General features: G+C 36.3%; 1 protein-coding gene across 5 annotated transcripts in view; it reads right to left on the reverse strand.

The window, feature by feature from the left end:
* CDKL5 (cyclin dependent kinase like 5) overlaps positions 1 to 24,754 on the reverse strand; it is a 157,814-nt gene that overhangs the window by 95,024 nt on the left and 38,036 nt on the right. The window contains exon 4 of one of the 5 annotated variants that reach the window (XM_086879979.1): positions 21,461 to 21,550. The exons of 3 other annotated variants lie outside the window; for them this stretch is intronic. The gene's annotated coding sequence lies outside the window, so the exon portion shown is untranslated. Of the gene's footprint in view, positions 1 to 1,046; positions 1,111 to 21,460; positions 21,551 to 24,754 lie in introns of those variants that run through there. One more of the 5 variants, XM_023918443.2, reaches the window with a different exon arrangement.

A 24,754-nucleotide genomic window follows, 5' to 3' on the forward strand; every position in this document is an offset into this window, starting at 1 on the left:
TTCCAGAAAATTTCATTTCCTAGAAGTTCAACTAAATGACCACCTTTATTGTCTTCATTGAAAGCAATTGTGAATTAAATGGACTACCTCTTCTACTCTTTCTAGAAATGAATCATACATAAGCCAAAAGCTTCACTGAAATCATAACTCTCTTCTTAGCACTTCAAACAGGTCCTAGATTCCCAAGCAATAAAAAGGTAATTTACTTCCTACTTTTAGTCTTCAGAAGGTAAACTCTACAAAAATGAAGAAATGGTGTGATGGACATCATCCTACATGGTTGGAAGACCTTCCAGAAAAGGCTATGCTAGTACAGTAATAAATTATATTTTTGCAGTGCAGAAAAAGCACCAAGAAAACCTGATTTCTCATATACCAGTGGACTGGAAGACTGATACAAACCACTGCTTTCTGAAAGCTCCACATAGGAAACACTTGTAATATAAAGCAACTCTTTGGACTGAAGAAATTATACGCTTCACAAACCTGTAGAGACAGCAGCTCATGAATTAACAAAGGACTGTCACCCACATGAGGGTAAAACAGATATGTGGATCACGCTTTGCCCAGCATACTGGAGAACAATATTCACTTTTATGAAACAACTGTAAGGAAAATGTCAACTGTCTCCAGCACTAAAAGAGTCAATTTCTCAAAATAGAAGGTCTGTCATTATTGCCATGAGATGTGAACACAAATTATACTGCCATTTTTATTAATTTGCAAGTAAAACCAGAGAGGCAAAATCTAATACCATTCTGATCTTGTTTGGGGGTGTGAGGAGGAGGTATCAGCCCTTTTCTTTTACTTATGTAAAAGCAAGCCTTTTTTTTTTTTCCTTCTCTTAGAAGAACTTCTCCATATAGTACTTGAATCTGCTCCAATAACAAGCTCTCAATTCATTTCAGAAATATATTCTAGCTCTTGAAGTTCAATTAATTGGGGGGAAGGGGGGAGGAATCCATCAGCACATTTTCCAACAGTTAGAAACTTGTTTCTTGGCAAACTGAGGACTTGGCCAACTGAGAACTTAAATGATTTTGTACCTTTAACTCCAGTGGCAGTGAACTGCAATGGTCTTCTAGTTCAGCCTCTAAGCAGCAGTAGCAGCTAAGTAACACCAGAAATAGAACATGGAATGCAGTTAACTTCAGGCATTTTGAAAGTCTCCTCAGCACACATTAACACATCAAGCGAGATAAAGGTTAATGAAATATGCACAGATATTCACGCTGCAAACAAAAGCAATTCTTTTAAGCCTGATGAAAATGTTGATGTACTTTCTCTAAGATTATGTTAATTCATGTTCAGTGTATAGTTTTATTAATGATTAAAAACAGTAATGTCAAATGCCATTAATAGGAAGACAAATACATTTGCACCAAATACCTGAATAAATGAGATCTTGCAACACTTGATTCCAAAAGCAGAAGCTTTCTTATCTCCACACAGTTTTTTAAATGCAGCATGCCAACAAAAATAGTTTGCATCCTCTCCTTTCACATAAGAAAAGGGAAATTCCCTCCCAAGACAGTACACAAGCAAGCTCTCCTCAAAGCTGTTTGAAAACTTGTATCTGCTTGAGGAAAATACTGAAATGAATGTTTAGTAAAAAGAAGAAATACTGTTTAACCCCATCTGAAGTATCCAATTAAAGTGGGAAACATTAAAACTTTCAGAGTTCAAGAATATAGGTGACTAGAGGTTTAAGCATACTAAATCCTTCATTTACTTGTAACAGAGGCACTGTCAAGTGCCCACTAAGCAAAAGTAATTAATACAAAAACCCAGGGCGAATTTAGTCAGTGTCCTTTTAGCAGTTATTTGCTCAATTTAAATTTATCCTCCTTAGTTTATATAAACTGTTTGGACACTAAATGTGCCAGCTTGAATTTGGCAAGAAAAACATGTTTTTACTATGTAGAACCTGAATTATTTTCATTTCTATCTAAGCAGTTAAAAATAAGTGTTGTGATGGGAGATTCACACTAAACTAAAAATCAAGACTTTCACCAGTAACATTTATACCACATTTAAAGGAACCAAGAACATTTTTTTAAAGTCTACTGCCATGAGAAGTCAAGCAGAAACTTGTACTAGTATTGAAATGATTATAGTACATATATTATGCTTTACAGTAAGATGATGTAAACTACTTAGAAAAAGTGTACAAACCAAAGCAACCACAATATCAGCCACTGGTGGTGTTTTCCATTCAATTCACAGGCATACAACTACAGAATTCCCTATCCTCAGTACAGTAAAGATCCCAGCACTTATGCCCTACCAAAGTACATTACTATGTTGTCCTTACTCACAGACCTTGCACAACAGAAAGAAAAAACCAAAAAACCCACAACAACAAACAACAGAAAACAACAAAACCACACAAACAAAAAAACCCCTCCAAGACTACTTCAGGTTTTCTTCTGGATATAATCCAAATCAGTTTTTGAGGTGATAAAAATTTTTCACCCTCAGAAAAATCTTCACACAATGAGTGTCACATACTCTGCACATAAATCAGAAAGACACCACTGAGGATTGCCAGCAAAAGACCACTGAGGAGCAAAGGACTGCTGTGTCACTAGAGGCTCTAATGTTTATTAAATTCCACACACAAATGAAGCCAAAACCTTGACAAGCCTTCAATTAACACCAACCAATTAACTTTCACATAGCAACTCAAGACAACAGGAAATAAGAACACAAGGCTCTAGTCTTCTGCACTTGCCTTCTTAGGGTCACAGTCCCATGTCCTATTAGGTGTATAATTACTTTTTTTTCCTGCAGTAAAGAAAAACAGATTCCAAAACCTGGCTCAGAGGAGCCATAAAATCTTAATATTTCCTCCAGAAAGTTACCTTAAAAGAGAAATATAAACACAAGTTTTGGGTAGTGGGAATAGAAAAGTGGTAGTCTTACAGCACCTTCAGAGATACTGTCCAGTCTAATCTCATGTCATCCCTACACAACAGATAAAAATCCATCATTTGAGTAAAATAGCAATGCACATTTTTCCCAGAGCAAACCAGGAAATTCTTCCTAGCTCTGGCAGTGAGACCACACCAGAGAAATGTCAAAGTGCCAAGGACAACTTCACTGCAAGTAAAACAAGTACCTACGTTCATGCCTGTAACCACAATACTGAGATTCAACAGCACACCTGAACTGAAAAGAGTAGAAAACTCAGATAAGAGATTTAACAGCTGAAAGGAAGAAAGGAATCAACATTTACTAAAGGCTCGGCTTCCAGCAAAGCTACACCTCCACTGTGCTGCTCTTTCAACAAGTAACGTAGATCAGCACGCCTTTCAACACTCATGGGTTATTTGGCATCAGCACGTAAACCAGTTACAACCAAACATACTACCTTAATTAGAAATCCTCACCTTTATAATACATAATTTGATTCACTGGAAAGCACTAACCAGTTTATTTACCAGCTTCTAAAGACTCATATATGAAATTGCAAGTATCAGCTTTTATACAATAAACTCTTGACACCATGTCACCTATCAGGCAGCAGAAGCAGATGTAAGAAGCTCCAGATACATCAAGAGCCAGCAGCCAGAAACACACCATTTTGTATATATACAGTGTATATTTTTACACACACATATATATATATATATTTATAAAAATATAAACATACTATATAGTATACACAGTAGAAAGAAAACACAGTATGAGAGAAAATGTAAAGGGGATTTGTCCTTGAGAATGTCTCCATGGCAGAGATATTACCACACCCAAACTGAAAAAAAACTGGTTTCCAGAAGTGAACAGCGGAGCTGTGAAGAAAGAGGTGCACTAGATTAGAACTACAGAAGACATGTGGCTGGAGGGAGTAAGTAGAAGAGCAGAGCCTGCTCTGCTCTAGTTAAAAATGGGACAAAAGTCATTCAATCAGGACTCAGGCTATAATCCTTATTATGTTTGTGGAGCATTTTGAACAAGACAAACTAGAACAACATGACAACAGACGTGCTTTGACTGCAGTATCCAGAGGAAAAAAAACACAACCAAACAAAAATAACCAAACAACAACATCAACAAAACCCGTATCACATTCACAGCACAAATCAACAATGACAAGAAAACAATTCACACAAAACCCAAACCAAATCAACAAATTTAAGAGCGCAAGGATGAGCAGATAAAAATTCAATGATCTCAAGGGAGCTTCTGTACTGAACTGTTCTGTACTGTTCAATCACATTTAACACAAAGCACATTCAACTGCCCAAAGTTTGCTACTTTTTGCTGGTTGGATTTTTTTAATTGCTGGCACTACCTTCCAATATCAAATCAACCAATTATAATATGCCTATATTAACAAAACTGAAGTCTACAAAAGTACTTCTAAGCTTCATTCCATTTCATCCTCTTAACTGCTTGTCTAATGGCACACAATTAGTTCTGAAAAATCTCTAAAGGAAAATCAAGGTTTTTTTCTCTCTGCAGTGAACTGGAGTCTCATCTATTTTCTTCAGTGTCATGCTGGCTGATTAGCTTCTTTTTTTGCACTCAGGTAAGAACACAGTAGTCAACTGGGATCCTCCTGAAATCTGCAAATTGAAATACAGAAATTACCATCCTAAAAGCCCTGTGCTTTCTTAGTTTGTCCTGTTTAAATGAGATCAGTACACAAAAAACATGTTCTAGAAGGAGAAGCTAGAGTCCAGGTGATCTGAATAATTGAAAAAGATTCATAGAGCTTGTGAGATGCTTTCTCAGATGTTTCCCCATTGTTAGCAAGACTTCCAAAGAACTTGCAGCTCAAGCCATCTGAATAACCCACAACAGAAATGGATGAGTGGAAATTCTGCATGCCAGATTTTATAAAGCCTGTGTTTTCCACAGGCTCAAGAAAAATAATCTGCCTTCACTATTTTCATGTTGTTCTATTGAAAAGAAGAAAAAAAAAAGATTACACTGTAAAATAATTTCATCAACAGCCAGAACAACAACTGTACTGAGGGAATACAGTCAACTAAATTCATAGGTACACTAAGCAAAAGGCAAAGTTTCATTTCAAGAGAACAGATATTTTGCAAGACATATGGTATTTATTTTTATAGTTTAGTCATACAATAATACTACAAGCCTAATTTTTCTTTAAAATAGCACAGTATTTTATGTTGAGGTATATTGCTGATATTAATTTTGTACAGTTTACCATTTATTTTTGCAGTTACAAAATGACTGACTGAAATTCTTAAATAATGAACATACTGTACATGGAAAGGAGTATTCAGTATACATACAGATGTGTAGAATACCTTTTAAAAAAGAACAAGCCTTGATAAAAACTACTACTGAATTCACAGAAGGAAAAAAATAATTAAAATGCATACATATGCCAATTTTTGAGTATCTTTACTTTTTCAATCAAATCTCCCAAAAATCTCATTATACATGAAATAACAACGAATAACTAGCTTTGGATTGCTGCAGTAACTGTCAGGTCAGTACAGTATAGGCAAAAAGGCACCAATAAGATCAGCAAAAGATTCCATCTGAATACTTGTTATACTTGTTGACATCATCTAAGCAGAAAGTGTTTCAAGACCCTAAAGTTTTTAATAATTCATTTTTTAATATGAGAAAATGTGACAGAACATATCCCTTTTCTCAATTTATGCAGGTTTTGATTGAAATCTACATATTATTCTTGAGGTAATTTAAAAGCCATTTATTTATTTACTAAAATGAATATTAACTCTCAAGTTAATTCAACAGATTCTTTGGGTAAGGGTGTTTCAGTATTATCTATGTAAATTTCCTGTAAGTTTTTTCATGTCTTAACCTTTGCTATTTTCTCTTCTCTTTCTCCAACATATATTCCAGTTAAAGTTCTTCAGGGCTCTATTATATAAAAACTTCCACGTAGCATAAAAAATAACAATGGGAAAAGACTATCTATTCCTTAAAGGAAAAATTAAAATAAATGCCCTCCTAAAAAGCCCTTATCCTGAATCAAGGCAGAAAATCTAACTAAAATTTATGAACCTTGCAGACACAGAAGACAGAGCTTGTTGGTTTGTGAAAGTAGCTCTTGCAGGGGTCAGCCCACTCAGAGAGAAGACAACAGAACTTGGCTGAGGCCTTGCCATTAAGAAATGTCTCCATCCTGGTAGGCCCAGAATGTGTTTAAAGAGTAAAACACACTAATATTATTTTATGGTGTTTGAGCATGGATTTGTTGTTGTCCTTACTATTACAGAAGCCTGTGAAGCTTTGCATTCACAGAACGTCATTTAATTGAAAATCAAGACTAACAAAAATAAGTGTCCACAAATATTTGCAAGACAATGCTTAAATGTTTCAGGATACAACCAGATGCTCAATTCTAGCTGTTCCTGATCCAGATTAAGTTGTCTGCAAATCCGAGTATCCACAGCCAATCACAAATCCCTACGTCTACCACCTCTACTAGCCCATGGTCAAAAACCAGTTCTAGTTTAAAAGTTTTTACACAAATCTATTTTATTTGTTTACATACAACATTTTTAAAGAAGAAATCCCCACAGTTATTTAGTTTTCTTTTTTGAAATTAGACACTACTTCCAAAAACCTTTGCAACAAACCTACTATATTCTTTTTTCAGTCCAAAAGATGTTACACAATGAGGATAGAGAAAGTTTTTTTGGGAAAAAAACCCCTCTGCTCTCCCTTTAGGCCACCATCTCAGCAGACTCAAGGGGACACTCTGGAGTAGCTTTGCCATCTGGATTCCAGGTTGCCAAATTTATTAATGCTCTTTCAAACAGTGACTCCAAGCCAAGACAACAAACCTTTTACAGAATCCTGCCATTTTCTTCTCTTGTTAGATGACAATTACAGCCTCATGTCAGCCAAGACAATTCACAGATCAAGCTACCTAGAATATATGGATTCTCACATACCTCCTCTTATCCTAGCTAGGTTAGCATTTTAAGATTCCACACTACAAGATTGTCTTCCAACTCTGTATCTAAGAGAGGTGACTAAGCCTGTCCTGTATCACTAACAGATTAGCAACATAACATTTTGTTTTTTCACAGCACAGCAATCACAATGGTAAAAGTTTTATCTGTTGTGTAAAGAAAATTCACTGCTTGTGTTCCAATGCAACAGTGATTAGCATGAACAAAGACTGAGAAAGACAGAAACTCTTTTAAAATCAGTAAATGCACTTAGTTTTTCTTAACAGCTGCAAATGTGTTTGCCATGTCACAGACTTAAATCTGGGTATATCATTACCCTGTACTGTTTAATTCAATGCCTAGAGATACTAAATATAGATCATCAAGTTACAGTGATGAGGGAACTGGAACAAGCAAAAAGAAAAGCATAACAATTGATAAGCATCCCCACAAAAATACACAAGAATGTCTGTCTACAATGTCATTATCCATCCCTCCCTTCCTATTGTGAAGGATAACATCATTTTAATACTTGAGGTACAATATTCCTATATTAAGTTCAATATTTAAGACTTGTATGAGACATAAATACACTGAAGCATTATTAATCATTTTGAGAAAATAAATATAACATTTTGTTTTCTTCAAAACCTTATAGCAATCAAAAAAGTAGACAATTATCCTTTTTTCATTTAACCACATGAAAGACCTGTACTGGGACCCTCATTCATTCAGACTAAAAAAAAACAAACAAAACCACAAACTAAAAAACCCAACAACAACAACAAAAAAGCCACCAAAAAACCCTCCAAAAACAAAAACCAAAAAAACCCCAACCATACTAAGGTACAGCCAAATTTCCTGAAAATCATCTAAGAGAAATCAAATTATCTCTATTCTTCAACTAATTAACCATACCCTCTAATAAACAAAGGAAGAGTAAAAATAAGCCAGTTGCATGGCCAGGAATTTTCTGGAGTTAAGTTGAAGAAGTTCTAGCACATGGCAAACAAGTCAATACATTTAATTGTTTCCAAATGGAAATTTACTGAAATCCCATAAAACATATGCTACCAAAAAAGCCTGTACAGAATGGAAAGATTCTTCTTCATTCTACTCTGGGTTCTTGATAGCTTAAGCAGGATTTTCCAGCCACATACACATGTACACTCATGGCCACAACCACTTTCAGGAAGAGTAAAAAGCTGAAGCACAAAATGAAATGACAAAAACTAAACCACCTAAAATAAGATACTAAACACTAAAATACATTTTAAACATTGTATGCACTCAAGTCACTCACATTTCCAAGCAGAAGACAAAGTCAGAGAGCTGTACCAAGCACTTGTACCCTACAGGGATCAAGACACTCAGAGCCTACAAGAAAGCAAATAACTTCCCTTTCCTATCAGTGCTCAAACACTGCAAATACTGTTTTCTTTTTGATTTTATTTACTCTGAAAGATGTATAATGCTCATTTAATAATCTGTTTTTCCATATTTCAATTTTTTAACTCTTGTTTATCGTGGTTACGCAATCATATGATTTTTGAAATCATATGTGCAAATACAGGCCACAAATTAAAAATACACAGGCACCCTAATTTTTTTCTATTTTATCCTAGTTCAATATAGGAATATTTTTAACCATTTGCCTATGTAGACACATTCATACACCTCTGTGTAGGTTCTCCAGGTGGTGGGTATGGACTGGAGGAGCACAATGCCTGTAGACAGTTCAGAAGCCAGTCAGAACCCCTGACTGCCCCAGACCTATCACTGTCATTCAAACATTATTCCCACTGAAATCCTAGCTTCCCTAAGTCCTGCCCAGCAGCAGGACCAGAGCCTCAAACTGAAAAACACAAGGTTCCTTCTGAACACCAGGAAACCACTGCAAGGGTGACTGAGCCCTAGCACAGGTTTCTCCACAGGGATTGCAGAATGCCCACCCTGAGGATACCCAAAAGTCACCTGGACATGGATCTGAGCAACTGACTCTAGGTGTCCCTGCCAGAGCATGGGGCTGGACTGGATCACCTGAAGAATCCCCTTCCAACCTCAACCAGACAGGATTCTCTGATCAGATCCATAGAAGGGGATAAGATAATAGCTTGCTACCAACCCTCACAGCAGAGGAAGAAAAAGGGACTGCCTTTCAAAAACCTGGCATTAGAACAGACTCCCTTTGGCTCAGCTTTGGTCTCTTATATCCCTTCTCAATAAGTGATCTTTACCTTGTTCTCAAAAAACATCTCTTCTTCCCTTTCCCACACCATTATCCTGTATCTTAAGCTCAGTCACTCTACTAAGTAAGATCAGCTTCCTAGTGTCCTCAGGCTTTTCATCTTTGCATCCCGGTAACTTCTAAATTCCAAACAGCAATAAGCACATTCAAACAGGATTTTTTTTATGGTTTTTTAATGCATGAAACCTGGACAAATTTTTATCATTATTTGTGAAATCTTGAGTGTAACCATGAGAAGGTAACTCTTTCATCCCTTATTAGATATTCTAACAGCACTTTAAAAGAAAACTTTGATTTTTTTTTTTTACTTCTGAAGTAGCTTCTTTCTCAACAATTAACCATTTTGGCTTGAATCAAATAATAGTCAGAATCAAACCACATGAAAAGCCATAAAATAATCAGGCTGAGGCAGCCACCCAGTTTAGGGAGGGTGGGGGGAAGTGAAGAAAAATAGCCCAGATGCATTTGTCAAAAGTTATAAGCAATTTAAAAGTAGGATCCAAAGAGGAAGCTTTGGAAACTTTAATTATAGAGAGTTCCAGACCTGTGTACTAAAAAAAACCCAACACAAAACATCCAAAGAGCTAGCAAGACCAGATGTTTCAATTTATTCTTTTTGTGTCTTTGTTAAATAAATGGGTTTTTCAAATAAGCTTAGAAACTCTCATATATATATATATATATATATCAACATCTATTCTAAACCAATGAATCTCACTTTTTTATCTCCAGATCTGTATATATCACAGAATATGAGTACTGTTACAGTATTCAGCTCTCAAATTTACAAATTTCAAGCTGACAACCATGATATTCATGAAAGCTTCGTTCCATTTACAGCAGAGTTCTGAGACAGAAAAGGATGGATTCAGTATGGTATCAGTAGTACCACTCTTCCTTTCAGTAACAAATAAAACTGACACTGCAAGATAAACAAAAGAGTGCTTAAAAATGTATATACCTTGATCTTGAAATTAATTTTTAAAGAAGACTGAAAACGAGCCTAAGGACTGTAGCCAGTGGTCTTGATAAAACAAAAAACTAAAAACACCACAGCTTGCACAAACTCTGAACGAGGATCTAGGCTTTTTGTTTGGATCTTTTTGTTTGTCAGGTTTGGTTGTTGGTTTTTGGTTTTTTTTGTGTAAATTCCTTAAATTGTTGTCTGCCCATAAGTTTAAGGCCATATCAAGAAGTCCATTTCAGTTACCCAAGCATTTCCTTTCCTGCAAAATACCGCCTCTTCAGAAGTTTCACTTAGTGAAATAAAAGAAAGCAGATTAAATCAAAAGATCAGCTCATGCAATATCATGGATACACTAGACTTTTCCTAGTTTTAATAAAGGAGATCTGCAATCAAGAACTAATTGGTTATTTCCAGTGCAACAGGAAAGACTGAAATAAAGGAGAACTGTAACCAAACAAAAGCCCAACAACAGAAAAAAAGAGGGAAAGATAATGACCTGTGAAATGAAAGTCAATAAGAAAAGTGTTTCAAATCCTACATATGGAGTGTGGGAACCACTCCCTTCTGAAATACTGCAATTCATTAGGCACTGCATGTATGTAATTTCTTTACCACAAAACTTAGATCAGCAAACTGATACAGACTTAAAACAGATGTTAATGTAATTTAACTTGAAGACTGCCAGTTGCTTACTTGGTAGGACATTTTCAGGATTAGCTGAAGGGAGCAGAAGTTTCATTAGTAAAATTGGTATTGGGATAAGCCCCCAGAAACCCTAGCCTCTTATACCCACTTTTATCACAGATTCTTGGGCGCTCTAAAATGTTTTACATTAATAGGGTTTTCTTCTGTCACAAAAAAATAAAGTGTTCATCCACTATGCTTATTTCTCTTAAGGTTTAGCATCACTCTCTGCATTGATCAGTATATATATACATACATACATACATATATATATATAAAAAGTAGGGATCACATAAGAGCAACTCTACACCAAATGAAAAAAGCGAAGAACTACTTGTGACTGTACATTTTCCAAAAATAAATTTAGAAATTCTGCTCGCAATTATGTAATTTAAAGTTATCAGATTCAATTTTGGAACTACCTTTGTGTTCCTGTGAAAAGGGAAATGCTACACAACCATTTAAAGAATGGTATTTGGGACCGGCATCCTCAGCTGTTAAATATTGCTTAAATATAGATCATGGAACCTGTTCAGCAGCTTAGTTAAATTTAAACTTGAAATGCAAGCCTTGGAAAAAGAAAGAAAAATATATTTGATCATCTACACCAGTTAAATACTGGCAATACTGTTTTTCATTATTACAGATTTCAGCAAAATCCTGAGTTATATTTGTATCTCAATCTGTACTGCACTGGTATCTCTCTTAGTTCCTGCCTCCTGGGGCCACTACAACTTGCTAGGCAGATCAGTTTGCATCACAGCACACAAGGAAATTGGCACTAAGGCTGCATTCCATCCAGGTATTAGTTTTTATAGGGGATTCTTCAGCATTCATATTTTTCTCTACACAGCTTCATCCTGAAAAAAAAATATAAAATTGAAGGATCCAAATAATGACCTATCTTCCTCAAAATAATTACAAATTGCCCTTTTCTGGCATGATGTATACCTTTAAAACCCAGCATATACAAAAAAAATCAATCACCTCAATGACTTCAGTACTGTAATTACTAATTCTACAGGTCAAACCATAACTTCACAGGGAAGACATTAAGGTCTTGTTAAATTGGATAGCATTCATTTTAAGAAAGCAAACCAAAGTTAAAAGGCTTATGTTTCTACCACACATGCTGAGCTTGTCTATACAGAGCAATAACAATGAACTTTATGACAGATGTAATATTATTCCCTGCAGCAACTCTAGCACAGCCTCTCAAGTCTAATTCACTGTTTCTATATATAGTAAGTATTTTTACTGTATTGAATCCCCTTCCATATGATCCAGTTCCATATATCTTTAAACTCTACTTCAGGGATTAAACAGCAGAGTATTGCATGAATAAATGGACATCTAAGCAGATTAAACCAATGCTGCAGTCAGAATAATATTAATTACTTCTTTCTGTACCAACAGTAACAACTGATGAACAGACCATTGTACTACCCCACACTTACAATGATCACCTTAAATACACTGTAGTTTGTAGAAATGGACATCGTGCCTTGCATGCCAGCCTCAGTAATTACAAGCAAATTTCAATAAAAGCATAATCCAAGAGTTCTTGGACCAATTTCTACAGCAATAAGAGATCATAAAAAGAATGTTCAACTGAATGTCAAGAATTTTTCACATGTTCCCTTCATGCTACTTGGTTTGTGTGCACTTGGGAGGTACAGGAGAAAATGGCCAAGAAGGTCAACTGGTAAAAAAATGGTCACTGAGAAATTCCACAATTCCAGCAATGGCTACAACGTCCTGTGATAAAAATCAAGATGCTGGCAGAAGGCTACAGAAGTTTCCTAGTTACTTCAACACCCTCCACCAGCACCTGCAAACTACGGACACTCCGTAAGCTCAAATAGGAGCAACCAAGAGTTAGCCAATTTTACACTGTCAGAATGACACTGGGGCTACTGTGCTCCCTCCCCTCGCAGTTTTACCAACAGCAGAATGGTACTGGCAAGACTCAAAAAATCCTGACAGCTTCCGATTAATGGGAGTTCCCAAATTCCCCTTTTCTGATAAGCTCAGAAATTGGGAAAAGGTATTTATTTCGTCAGTGTGCTTCACAACCCACCTGATCACCATGGCAATCTCACAAAAAATAACATGGCTTGTTCATGACTAGAATCTTTAGCAACTCACATGTCTGAGATGAAAAACCAGCACAAAGAGTTTGCTGTCATGGCCTCTCATTCACTTTCATCATCATGATCAAATCAGTAAGATTCTGATGTTCCTCTTCTCATTTTGTTAATTCAGAAGATTAATCCACGGAAATGGAAAAGAAGCAGAAGATTACCAATGAATTAGTGAGGAATTGCTTAAGAGATAATTAACCAACTACAGGCTGAACAATGAGACTGAAAAGGATAGGTTACTGTGTTTGATCAGATTAGGAACTGCTGAGCAACATTGTTTGTAACTGCACCAGCAACATCTGAACTTCACTCAAGGCTGAGGGAGAAAAAAAAAACAACTCGAATTTCTCAGTTATCCAAAGCACTTCCAGAATCCAAGCAAAATTAGCAGGGTTCATCTCAAGTCGTAGAACAGAATTTTTTTTTCCTTCAAATCTGAAAACCAAATGAAGCATAGCAACCAGTTCAGCGATGCAGATAACTTTTCAGTGTTATTTAAAGAGAGTTATGGGATTTTGTGAAGTATTCATATACAGAAATATCTTGAACTTTCACTTTTGAAAACACCTTTACTTAGTAAAGATCCAAAACATAATAATGAGATTTAATTTTTTTAATTGCTCTAAGAATCAAAATAGTCAAAGTTTTTGAATCAAAAACTTGAGAGGCAACATGAATTGTGACTGCACAAGCCCTCAGCTTGAGATGTGCAACAGCAGCTCCAGGAATGCTTGAGTGCTCAGGGTGGACTCAGGAGTCAGCAGGTACTGCCACTTTCCAATAGCCTACACTAGGGTGTCAAGGACTTCAGACAGGTGACCAGACAGGGATCTTCTCAGTGTTTAAGTGTCTGACACAAGGGTGTGAAGAAGATAAACCCAGATTCTTCTTGGAGGTTGTGCTGGTCTTACCTAAAGCACTAGAGAGGTGTCCCTGAAAGGCCCAGCAGAAGTGGGCATGAACTGCCACAGAGGAAGCTCTGTCTGACGGGCAGTGAGGAGGGCTCTGAAGTGGAGCAAGCTGCTCCCAGAGGCTGCAGAGTCTCATGTCAGAGATACTCAAAACATGATCAGAATGTGGTGTTTGTTCACTGAGCAATCCGCTCAGTGTGGCCCTGGTGGAGATGGGGGTTTGGCTTTCCACGGGTGCTTTCCAGCCTCAGCTACTCTGTGATTCTTTGACACCCTTGGAGCTATCTCAAACTGTAGTGCATGATGTGTCTGAGGAAGTACAACAGGAACTAACTGTCCAGATTCAAGAGAAGAGTGCAGAATTTTATTATCCCTTGCTTGTTCTATAGTGTCCATGCTTAATGCCTAGATTTTAATTTGTCACAGTCCTCTTTAGCCCTGAGATATTTCTCCATTCCTGCCCACACTTCAAGGCAGCTAGCAGTTCTCTGAACATTATGTTATCCCTACATAGTCCCTTCAGATGTGTCTAAATTAAGGAAGCTCTTAAACTTTGTATTGCTAATCTTGGCTCAGATGCCTATTTTACAAAATGTGAATTGTGTGTTCCCTCTTTTAATGCAACATGAAGTGTTTCCTGAATTTTCAGACATCTTTATAGCTTCCTAATAAAAAAAAATTAAGAAAAACAAAATATAACTTCGCTTCTTTATGCCTCACACTTGCTGCACTAAATTAACCAATTTGTTATGCCATGTAGCAGTTACTTTAGAAAACAGAAATACAAAAATGTCTGAGAATTTAAGGGATAGGCCAGCAATTGTAACTTTTATTTTGAAATAGTTTCAATGACCCATCACCAAAACGCTAATACTACTAAAGCAATAGACTATTCACTTAAAATCCCTATCAGAGGCCCCAGGAATGAAATTATTTTACCAGGCTAGCTTTCTTTATTGGAAAAAGCAATATGAGCTGTGCCGTCTTCCTTCAGGACAATGAAACGAATCAGAGGTACAAGATGAACTTTAACTCCCCTTGAAGAAGTTGCATACAGCCTGAAATTACTCTTCAAGATATTCTAGGGTACCTGTGTTTGCCTCACCAGTGGATTACTCCTCATTTGGTGGTTCCATTCATATAGCAAATGATTTATTTATTAGCTGCTTGTCCTCTGCTTTGTATTACAAAAAAGCCCTGTCAAGCCTAAAAAGCTGAGACAGAACACTGTGGATTGTTATCTAAGACAATACAGTGATATAATGCAACAAAATCTCAGACCTACAAGCAGGCAAATGATCACACTTAGAACTGAACATAAAAATGCATCACTGACTCACGTTCTCCATAGGATTTTCATTTTAATTTGCTGTGGAGATACAGAACGGATGGGGAAAAGTTTACCACTTAGAGAAAAGGTCTCAGTCAGAAGTCCTGAAAAGGACTAGACTATGAATTTTCCATTCCCACAGGAACAAGTTTTACCCTTTTCATTGATTGCTTAACTCTAACCATACTTAAGATTTCTCTGGAGTACACAAGTATACTAAGCAATAGTTGTTTAAATTAGAAAGGATGGCCTCCTGTAATCAAGGAAGAAAGACTGGATTCTGTTCTCTCTCCTACTCACCACACTGGGTAAGATGAGACCCCAGGGAAAACTCTGCTTACAAGGTCACTTCTAATATCCCTCTCCCATTTCAGCATACAGGGACAGCCAACCCTGGCATAGTGAAAAACACAGCCCTAAGAAAATTAATGTTAAGTTTTTTAACTCTGTTTCAAAACTGACGCCTGCACTACTTACCTTTTACAATTAGACTGACAAGGTTCAATTCAAAGGCTACCCAATTACATCCACATATCAAAGAACTCCTCGACAGCTTTTCCTCGCAGACACTTAAGGAAAAAAACCCTTGGTACAAGCATGTCAATTTGTAGGCATCATGTGTCCATTATCACATTTAATATTACATCAAATAAAACAATATAAATCAGGGGAGAGAGATAATATTTGCAGTCTTTTCCCCAGGTATACAATTGAGTGTAACAGGCATTGAAACAATTGCCTTTGACCTGCTTACGGTGCTTTCATCATGATGATTTAATTCATCATAATGAATTTCAAAAATGTTCTGTTTCTCAGAGTTCCTGAGGTTTTCAGGAGCCTCAAATTCCCCCTCAGTGTTCAAAAAATATGATCTATTTATGGCATCTGCTAGATGCTGACAGACGGGATGGTATCCAAAAAAATTATTTTAGTGCACCGTGGTCCCAATACAAAATTATGCAAGAGCAGGTAAAGACAACAGTAAAAACCTCTTCACATGATCATCTGCCCATAGTTTATGAATCTGTCCAAAACACATTGCTTTAGTCCATGTTACAAATGCAGTATGCAAAAAACTCATTTAAGAGTCAAACAACTTCATTTAGGGAATTCCTTATCTAGAATTCCTTGAGGCAATTTTAAGGCAAATACACTATGCACCATTAGAAAATGGAAAGTAACTTGTTATCACACTCAGTCATTCAAACATTTGGGAGAGATGAGAACAAACATCCAGACCTTGCCATTTAGAACAAAATAGTCATAAACCTAGCAATTCACACAGTGAACAGCCAGGTGTAAGACTCACAACCTAAGCAAAGGCTAACATTAGTACTTCCAAAAGCCTTTAAAAAAAAAAAAAAGCACCAAATGGCTATTAATTGCCCACTTTCCAATTAATGAGCAGGGAAATCTCATCAAATACCATCATTCTCTCCTCTATTTGCTCTTTGTACTTGTTCTTCTTCCCTTGAGATTTACCTTGTGCCTTATACAAGGCAAAAAGTTTCCTCACAGACACCAATTCTGATTCTAAATGAAGAAAGTAAAAACCCTAATCTGTGACACTAAAAAATGTACCTGCTAAATCTGGAGTCAGAGTAGGTATCAACACATCTAGGTTACCAAATAAATCCTTCTTCTAAAAATCCCTCCCAGCTAAGTAAGAATACAGGTAGTGTCTTCAAAAAAAGTATTATGCATTTTTCGTTTACCTGGGACCTGTTTCTTTAAAAAAAGGGGCGGAGGCAACATACCTTTAGATACTCCTTATTTCTTTAAACCAAAAGTAAATCATTAACACTTTTAAGACCTGCAGACCATAGGTATTTCAAATATTTCTGCCTCTGCTGACATAGTAGCAGTCTATATGAAGAACTGTCATCTGCCTAAAAAATGCAGCTTTACTAAGATCCAATCTTTCAAGAAGAGTAAAAAAAGTTACACTTGACTGACCACAAGTCTACCAAATCCAGCATGTGGTTTCTGTCAACAGCCAGGAGGTAATACCGAGTATGGCCTAAGATCACTACAAGCAGGAAAGGACAACCCTTAATATTCTCCCAAAGACTCTCCCTATACAGACACAGCCCCCAAATATAGTATTATTCTCATTGTCCTTGAGTGATTTAATCACTTTCTCAGATCTAGATTTCAGTACAGCCCTGTTTTGTACATTTTGACAAAACAATGTGTATTTAACAAAATACCCCAGAAACTAAAAGGTACATAATATCATGCCATGTTGACAAGACAGTTATAACAAGAATATTCTACCAAATACAGACTTGAAAGTAAAACTTAGTTTAGCTCAAACTCAATGTTATCACCCTTACACTCAAATTTTTGGATGGATCACAAACTGATTTGTGGCAGACTAAGGCAGTTCATTACAGTAGTTACACAAGGTCTTAAAACCTATTAGTCTTACTTAGCAATAAAAAGAATATCACTCTACAGAACAGAACAAGCTAACAAGCAAACTGCCTTAGCTAACCAGAAGTCACAACAGTTAATTGAAAATGACTGAGTAATAAATCAGCCATATGTTTAAAATTTTTTTTTTTTCCTAAAAATGTCACATTCATTACTGAAAGGCCACAAAGCATGTACCTTATTTGAAGAAGCTAAAGTGGGTACTTGTCAACAGAAAAGGTTAGGATGCCAGAGAAACTAATACAGGGCTAAAGGATTTTTCACCCACAATAGCCCACATGAAGTGCAGAACAATTAAAGCATTCCATTCTACCATGTCTTCAGACCGCTTTCACTGAATGTTGAAAATGCTGCTAAGTGGTACCTGTCTGAGAGAACACAGGAACCCAGAAATTTCAAAAATTATTAAGTTACAGCTGTAGTCACAACTTATCTGTGTTCTTATGACTTCATCTAGTCAGGAGTGATTATTCTCATTTTACCAGAGTGCTGCTTAAGTGTAGCAACCCAGCTATAATAACAAATCTGAACTGTGGGAGCTGAAGAGGGCAGGGAGAGAAGGGAAAATAGCCCACTTAGTGCACTTATATTCAAGGTATAAAATGGGAGTTTGCCCATCATACAAGATTGGGAGGAGCTGTTGGCGTCTGAAGGGAGAGGCCCTGCAGAGACATCTGCACAAACAAGAGACAAATTACCAAGGGACACCAACCCCTAAGACCTTTAACAAGGGCAAGTGCCAGGTTCTGCACCTGGGATGGGGCAACCCTCTGCTGGGGACTTCTAGATCAGATATTAGGAAAGGTTCTTCACCCAGAGGGTGGCTTGGCACTAAAACAGGCTCCTCTCAGGGAAGTGGTCAAAGCACCAAGTCTGACAGAGATGGGGAAGCGTTTGGACTCAGGTTGCTCTCAGTCATACTGTGGGATTCTCAAGGTCTCCTGAGCAGGGTCAGGAGTTGGACACTATGATCCTTGTGGCTCCCTTCCAACTCAGGACATTTTATGATTCTAATAATTCCCTTTCTTCCTTTCAAGTGCTTTAAAAATTAGCAGCTTTTAATGCTGTGAAATTCTCATTTAAGTTTACTAGCAGAAACAGAACATCCACTATCTGCTTATGCCATCAAATAATTAATTTGCCCTTTTCTTTTTTTTTCAGATTTGTAACATCGAAAAAGAAACCTACTACCTTTTGACATTAGCCTTTTGAAACACAACTGTAAAACTGATTTAATAGTTATTAAGTGTAATTTTATCAATTTACATTGAACTAGAATGGAAATTGAATAGGGTGTTTTCAGTAGTTTAAGAAGTGCAGATTACTTGATTCATTCTCTCAACACTCATTAAAGGTTACAATTCAATTGTTCTAATATGGAAGTCTTCCTGAGAAGGAAAAGACATTTATTTCTGGTTTGAAAACATTTCTTTACCTGATACAAAAGCATAGGACAATATGGAAACTACCACTCTCAGTATTTTCTGATCTCCTTCAATTTATTTCCATTGATTAGCACACAAACATGATTAACAACAGAATTCTATTCTCACCACCAAATAAAATGCCTTGTAAAAACATCTGATCCTAAATAATATATTCCCTTTACTACATCTTGTATCTGCCATAAATATGCAGCACTAACAAGTATTATACAGACTCAGTTGTAGAAAATACAAAAGACTAATATTGAAGACACTGTCACATGATCTTCTGCTGTAAAATAAACCCTATAGGCAGTAACAGTGAATTTTCATTCTCACTCAAGTAATAGAAAGCACGCGTTCATACGTGCACGATTTCCACTTATGATGTACGCCTTTACAAAAATCAATGAGCTTTAAAACCTGCTGATGCTAATCTCATTAATTCCACCATATATTAAGATGTTAGCCACCGGGAAGTGCAGCAGAATAACAGTAGAGCTTCCATATGTAGAAGATGACTAACAAAGTAGAAATTCCTACACCTCCTACCCAGCAGAGCCTAACAAATAGTGTCAATTTTACATATAGGTATCAGTCTGCTAGAGATGAATGATTTCTTGCATGTTCCCTTCCTTCAGAATACCTGATCAATGCATTATTGTCTCATCTGAAACAAGAATTTGAGCATCAGCTCCAAATCAGTTAATTTGGAATAGACATCTTGCATTATTATATGTTTTCTGGGATACTTGACAGGAAATAAAACTTTGGGGAATAGTTCTAGTTTAATATTTGATTTTCTTACTGTTAGCATTATGGATAAGCTATCACAGACACATCTTTAAACAAAAATACCAAGGCTTGAGTTTTTTATTCTTCAAAATGTGACTGTGTGTTGCAAATGTCTAAAGGTAACTGTCAGAACATTAGCTGAAATAAAAGACAATTAGCCAGTTAGTTTCAATCCTTTGTTTGTTTTTTTTTGTTCAATTGATAAGACACAGTTCACTATAATTTTCAAAAGATGTTTTCTTAATACTTCCACTGAAGAAGCTTCAAAACCCTATTTGAGGACTAAAAGTAGGCAGAGAAAGAAAAAAACAGAAAGATTAAAACCCCATGTAATAAACTGAAGACTCCTCTTAAGATCATCTTACATTTATAAGCCATATGTATGGGGTTTTTTTAGTATTTCTCTATCATACAAGTGGACTGTTTATAAGTGTTAATAACGTAAGAATGTTATGTAGTTTGAGGAAAAAAAACTTAAAAGAGGTAGGCTTGACTTTAGGGCTCCACAGGGCTTGAAACTTCATAGAAACAGAAATGGACTGAATTGAGTTTACGCTTCTTTTTCCTCTAGTGAAAATGAACGTAAATGAAGGGCAGACTGAGACTTCTTTCTATTTCCATTTAATACAGCACACAACAGGCATCTAAACATAAAGTTCTTAAATGGTAAAAAAAACCTCAGAAGTGTAGATCTTGAAATTTTACCAGGATTTTTTCCCAACCACAATTTCTTTTTTCCATCTTCTCTCTAATCTCCTGCAACATTTGCAGAAGTGACCCCCAAAAATTTCAGAACTGTAAAAGCCTATTGAACAGAATAACCCACACTGGAAAACCCAAGAACTACAGAGGTTAGGCTGTCTGTAAAACAGTGCAGAAGAGCAGATCTCATAAAAGGTGTATTTCCCTCTGTTGAAAACACAAGTTAGCCTGCTGTTTCTGAATTACAGTATTTTAAAATGTGTTAATAGATGTACTAGAGCAACATACTTCCCCCTCCTCCTCCAGTCTCACAAGCAATGCTTCAATGCTTCCCCTCTTGGTACTTCCACATCCTATCACCTCATTCATCAATTACTGCTTTGCTTTTCATTTTCTTTGTTTTTACATAAGTACAACTGAACTGCAAAACTAGAAATGCAAAGTTTATGTAATTATGACATAATTACTACCAGGCCTTTAGTCTTCAAGAGAAAAAATATTGAAATCATAGTGGAGTTTTGTGTCCCAGTTAGAAGAAATGCAGTTGAATAGTTTAAGTTTCTTTAACACAAATGGATAAAACTGTGAACTTTTTTTTTCCAGTTCATTACTGGAACTTTAGGGAGAAATTACAATTATCACTGAATAAAAGTGCTCAGCATATCTCAGTATTCTATCTCAAAAACAGTTTACAACCTAGGGAGACCTTTTAGGTTTGCTTTCTATTCAATATTCTTAAATGCTTAACCAAGAACTCCACTATCAAAAAGGAGAATATTAAGGAGTTCCAAACAACTTCTTGTGTACAGAGATAGGAGCAGGGACACTGAGGAGTGCTCAGAACATCCCATCTCACGTCACTGACAAAGCTGCAAAATCATCAAAACGCATTTCCACTTAACCCCTACCTTCTGGTACAAGCAGAATAGATGAAAACTATTGCTGTTCACATCCTTCAGCTCTGATTCCATTAAACTGTGCCTCTGCTGCAAGAAATACTTACAACAGAGGGAGAGTTAATAGCATTACCAGATAATTGGGAAAATTATGTTGTTTATTTTGCAAAAGAGCTACTTGGTTATTATACTGTTTAACTAAAAGAATCATTACAAATAAGAGTCAGAGAAAAAAACCTGACCACTTTTTTATCTTAAAATTGTATAAGCAACAGCATATGAGCAGTGGGGAATAAAAGAATAAAGGTGCCACCCTGATCAGAGCCAAGCAACAAAGGTAAAAACCACATAGCAACTATAGATACAGCCCAGAATGTTCACAGTTTATACCAAGAAGCATAAGCATGCTAAAGATTTCTGTTTTCTCAAGGTTTGCTCCAGATTGTGTTTTTCTACCTTGTTTCACAAATCTCTTGAAGGAAGACATGCAAAACAAAGCAATTAAATAAACCCATTCATGGAACCCAAAGTATATTTTCAGGTCATGCTCAGCACAACTCCTTATACAGCACAGATTTGTATTTTTTTTCCACTCTTTCCAAATTTAAAGTATTTTATTTACTCCACTTAATAACTTTGTACAATCAGTCAGTCATTTATACCATAGTACACAATGCTTTATTGCTTAAACTCCTTGAAGGAACAGAAGCAGTGTATTCTATCCCAGAATTCTAGCAGACTTTTAAACAAAAAGCTCAGACTACTAGTTTGGAAACACAGACTCTAAAATGTACTGATAGAAAATATACAGCTTTCATCACAGAACAAATGCAGGGAAGTAACTCTTAATTACTCAACTTTAACTAAATCTGTTTCTCACTACCAAAGGACAAATTCCTGTTTTCATCTAATTCTCCTATTGTGAAAGGATCATAAGGATGTATGTTTAACAGTGTTTAGACTTTAATTCAAGTATGTTGGGTTCACAGTACCTCCAGAGCACAGTAATGAACCAAAGTAAGCCTCACTCAGTGTCTGCATCCCAGAATTTACTCACCTGGAATTTAGTCCAGTTTTTACCTTGACTTATATTCCACCTTTTTTTAGTACTCCAGTCACAGCTGTACCATAAATAGCTAACACTGGCACATGCACAATTTTCTGCGTGCCCCCCCCCCCCACTACTGACATCTTAACTTGAAATCAATTTGGAAACTTATTTTATATGTTTCTCCTTCAGAAGCATTACATTTCTCCTAGGTACTGCAGTGCAATCAATCCCTTCTTTCATCTTTTTTTTTTTTTAGATTAGTTTGAGCTACTTCTCTTCCTTTGGTTTTGGTTTTGCTTCTAATTAAATGGCAGCATTGTTTTCTTCAGAGGCAATCATTAGAAAACATCTCGAGTTATAATAAAAGTGAAAAACACAACATCCATTACTTTATTGTGCACTGTTAAGGAACAATATTTAAAAGAGAATGTCTACTTGTCTTCATTTAATCAGAAAAAATGGAAAAAGGTGTATCAAATTGAAGTATTTCAGTATGTACATATTCTAGATGACTTTCTTGAACACTGCTTAAAAACACTTCTTCATGTTCCAGTAATCCATATACTTTTTGGACAATTTCTCTTCAGCTCATGTATTTTGGAAGCATATTTTAAAAACAACGACAAAAGCTGAGCAAAAAAAAGCAATCAGGAGAAAATAAGCTCTTAACATTTGTTACTTAAATATTCCATTAAGACATTCTGTAATTTAAAATAATCTGATTTTTGTAACAAACAATAGCTTGATTAATAATAAAACCGTAGAGCATTAACAATGTATTTTGTACATTTTTGTACTCATAAGGTCAAACTTAAAGCATACATCACAGGACATTATTTAGCTTACAGATACTTGGGTGCTCAGCATCATTTACTGTTCTACCAGTGGCCCTACAGAACCTAAAGATGAGCACACACTACACTGCAGTAATAGCCTTGTGCTTTCGTTTGCAACATGTAACTAGACAAAAGCAAGGTTATCAAGTATTGAAAACTCTCTCAGCTTTCCTTATTTTCCTTCCAGATTCAAATTTCAGGTTAAAGCATATTACGATGCCACTCTTTCTGTGGTACCATGCCAAAAATCTGTTCTATGTAACTACCAGGCATTTGTAGACACTAAGGAATTCACATCACGTTCAAAATTATTTCTGATTTACCGCAGAGAACTTCACCACCACAGTCAGCCATATGTAATTTAATCTGTCCTGCAGTTCCTCAATAAAATGGCAAAGTCTATTAGAGAAGGAAAAGGAAGTTAGGAAAAAAATTTAGCATGCATCATACAAATGTAATTGATCCTAGAGGTCCATCTCTATCTCTCATTGAACCTTGAACCATTGAATAAGATGCAATTATTTCAGCTTCACAGGTGGACTGGCTTTTCATCCCAAGCGATAAGAATGAAATGATTTTTAAAAATGTAAATTAACATTGCACAAATATATATGTTACATACCGAGCTGTCAAATCCCACACTTTAAATATCAAACTGAATCTGCAGCTCCCCAAATTAAATCTTCAGCATAACATATCCTCTCAAATATTAGCAACACAGCACAAGGACTGCAATCCACAGCATAATGCCATACTTGGGTATAATGTTCAACTGTTCATCTTGAGCAGGAACACTCCAGGCCACTGGGAGCTTTATCCACAGGGGCAGCTTCTCACCATAGCCTTGTCCCAGACCCTTCTTGATCACATGGGCCAGAATAGCGCACACAGTCTTCCAGATTACCCAGCACATGGCTCTCTCAATGTCAGGGCTCCACAGCAGATGAAAAATCTGTAAATATGCTCAACAGAATAGTCTCACTTTCATCTCTGCTTCCATTTCTCTACTGCAACCCAGCTTCCACTATGTCTTCCTCAGTATTGTATGCAAAACCAGCTTTAAGGTTAGGAAATATACCACATTTTCCTTTCTAAGTATTAGTTACATTCACAACAGGTTGTAGAAAGTGGAAGTGGTCAGGTCATTCATCTGTACAGCAACTTCCAGAAGCACAAATTAGGCTGGGGGTCCCATCATACAGCCCTTACCTTTGAGATTCAACAGTGTAAGAAGCACATTCTTATTTTCATACACTACATCCATGCATTCATTACATAACTTTCATGCCTTACACCATCAACCTTGCATATTAAAAGTAATTCCCTAAATTTGGGGATCTGAATGGTTTTGGATTGCTAAAAGTGCATGGGACTTGGCAACTTGGGCAATTTGGCGGGAAATTATATGTTGTAACTATT

The sequence above is a fragment of the Cyanistes caeruleus genome, chromosome 3 (assembly GCF_971803275.1).
Source record: "Cyanistes caeruleus chromosome 3, bCyaCae1.hap1.1, whole genome shotgun sequence".
Classification (NCBI taxonomy): Eukaryota; Metazoa; Chordata; class Aves; order Passeriformes; family Paridae; genus Cyanistes; species Cyanistes caeruleus.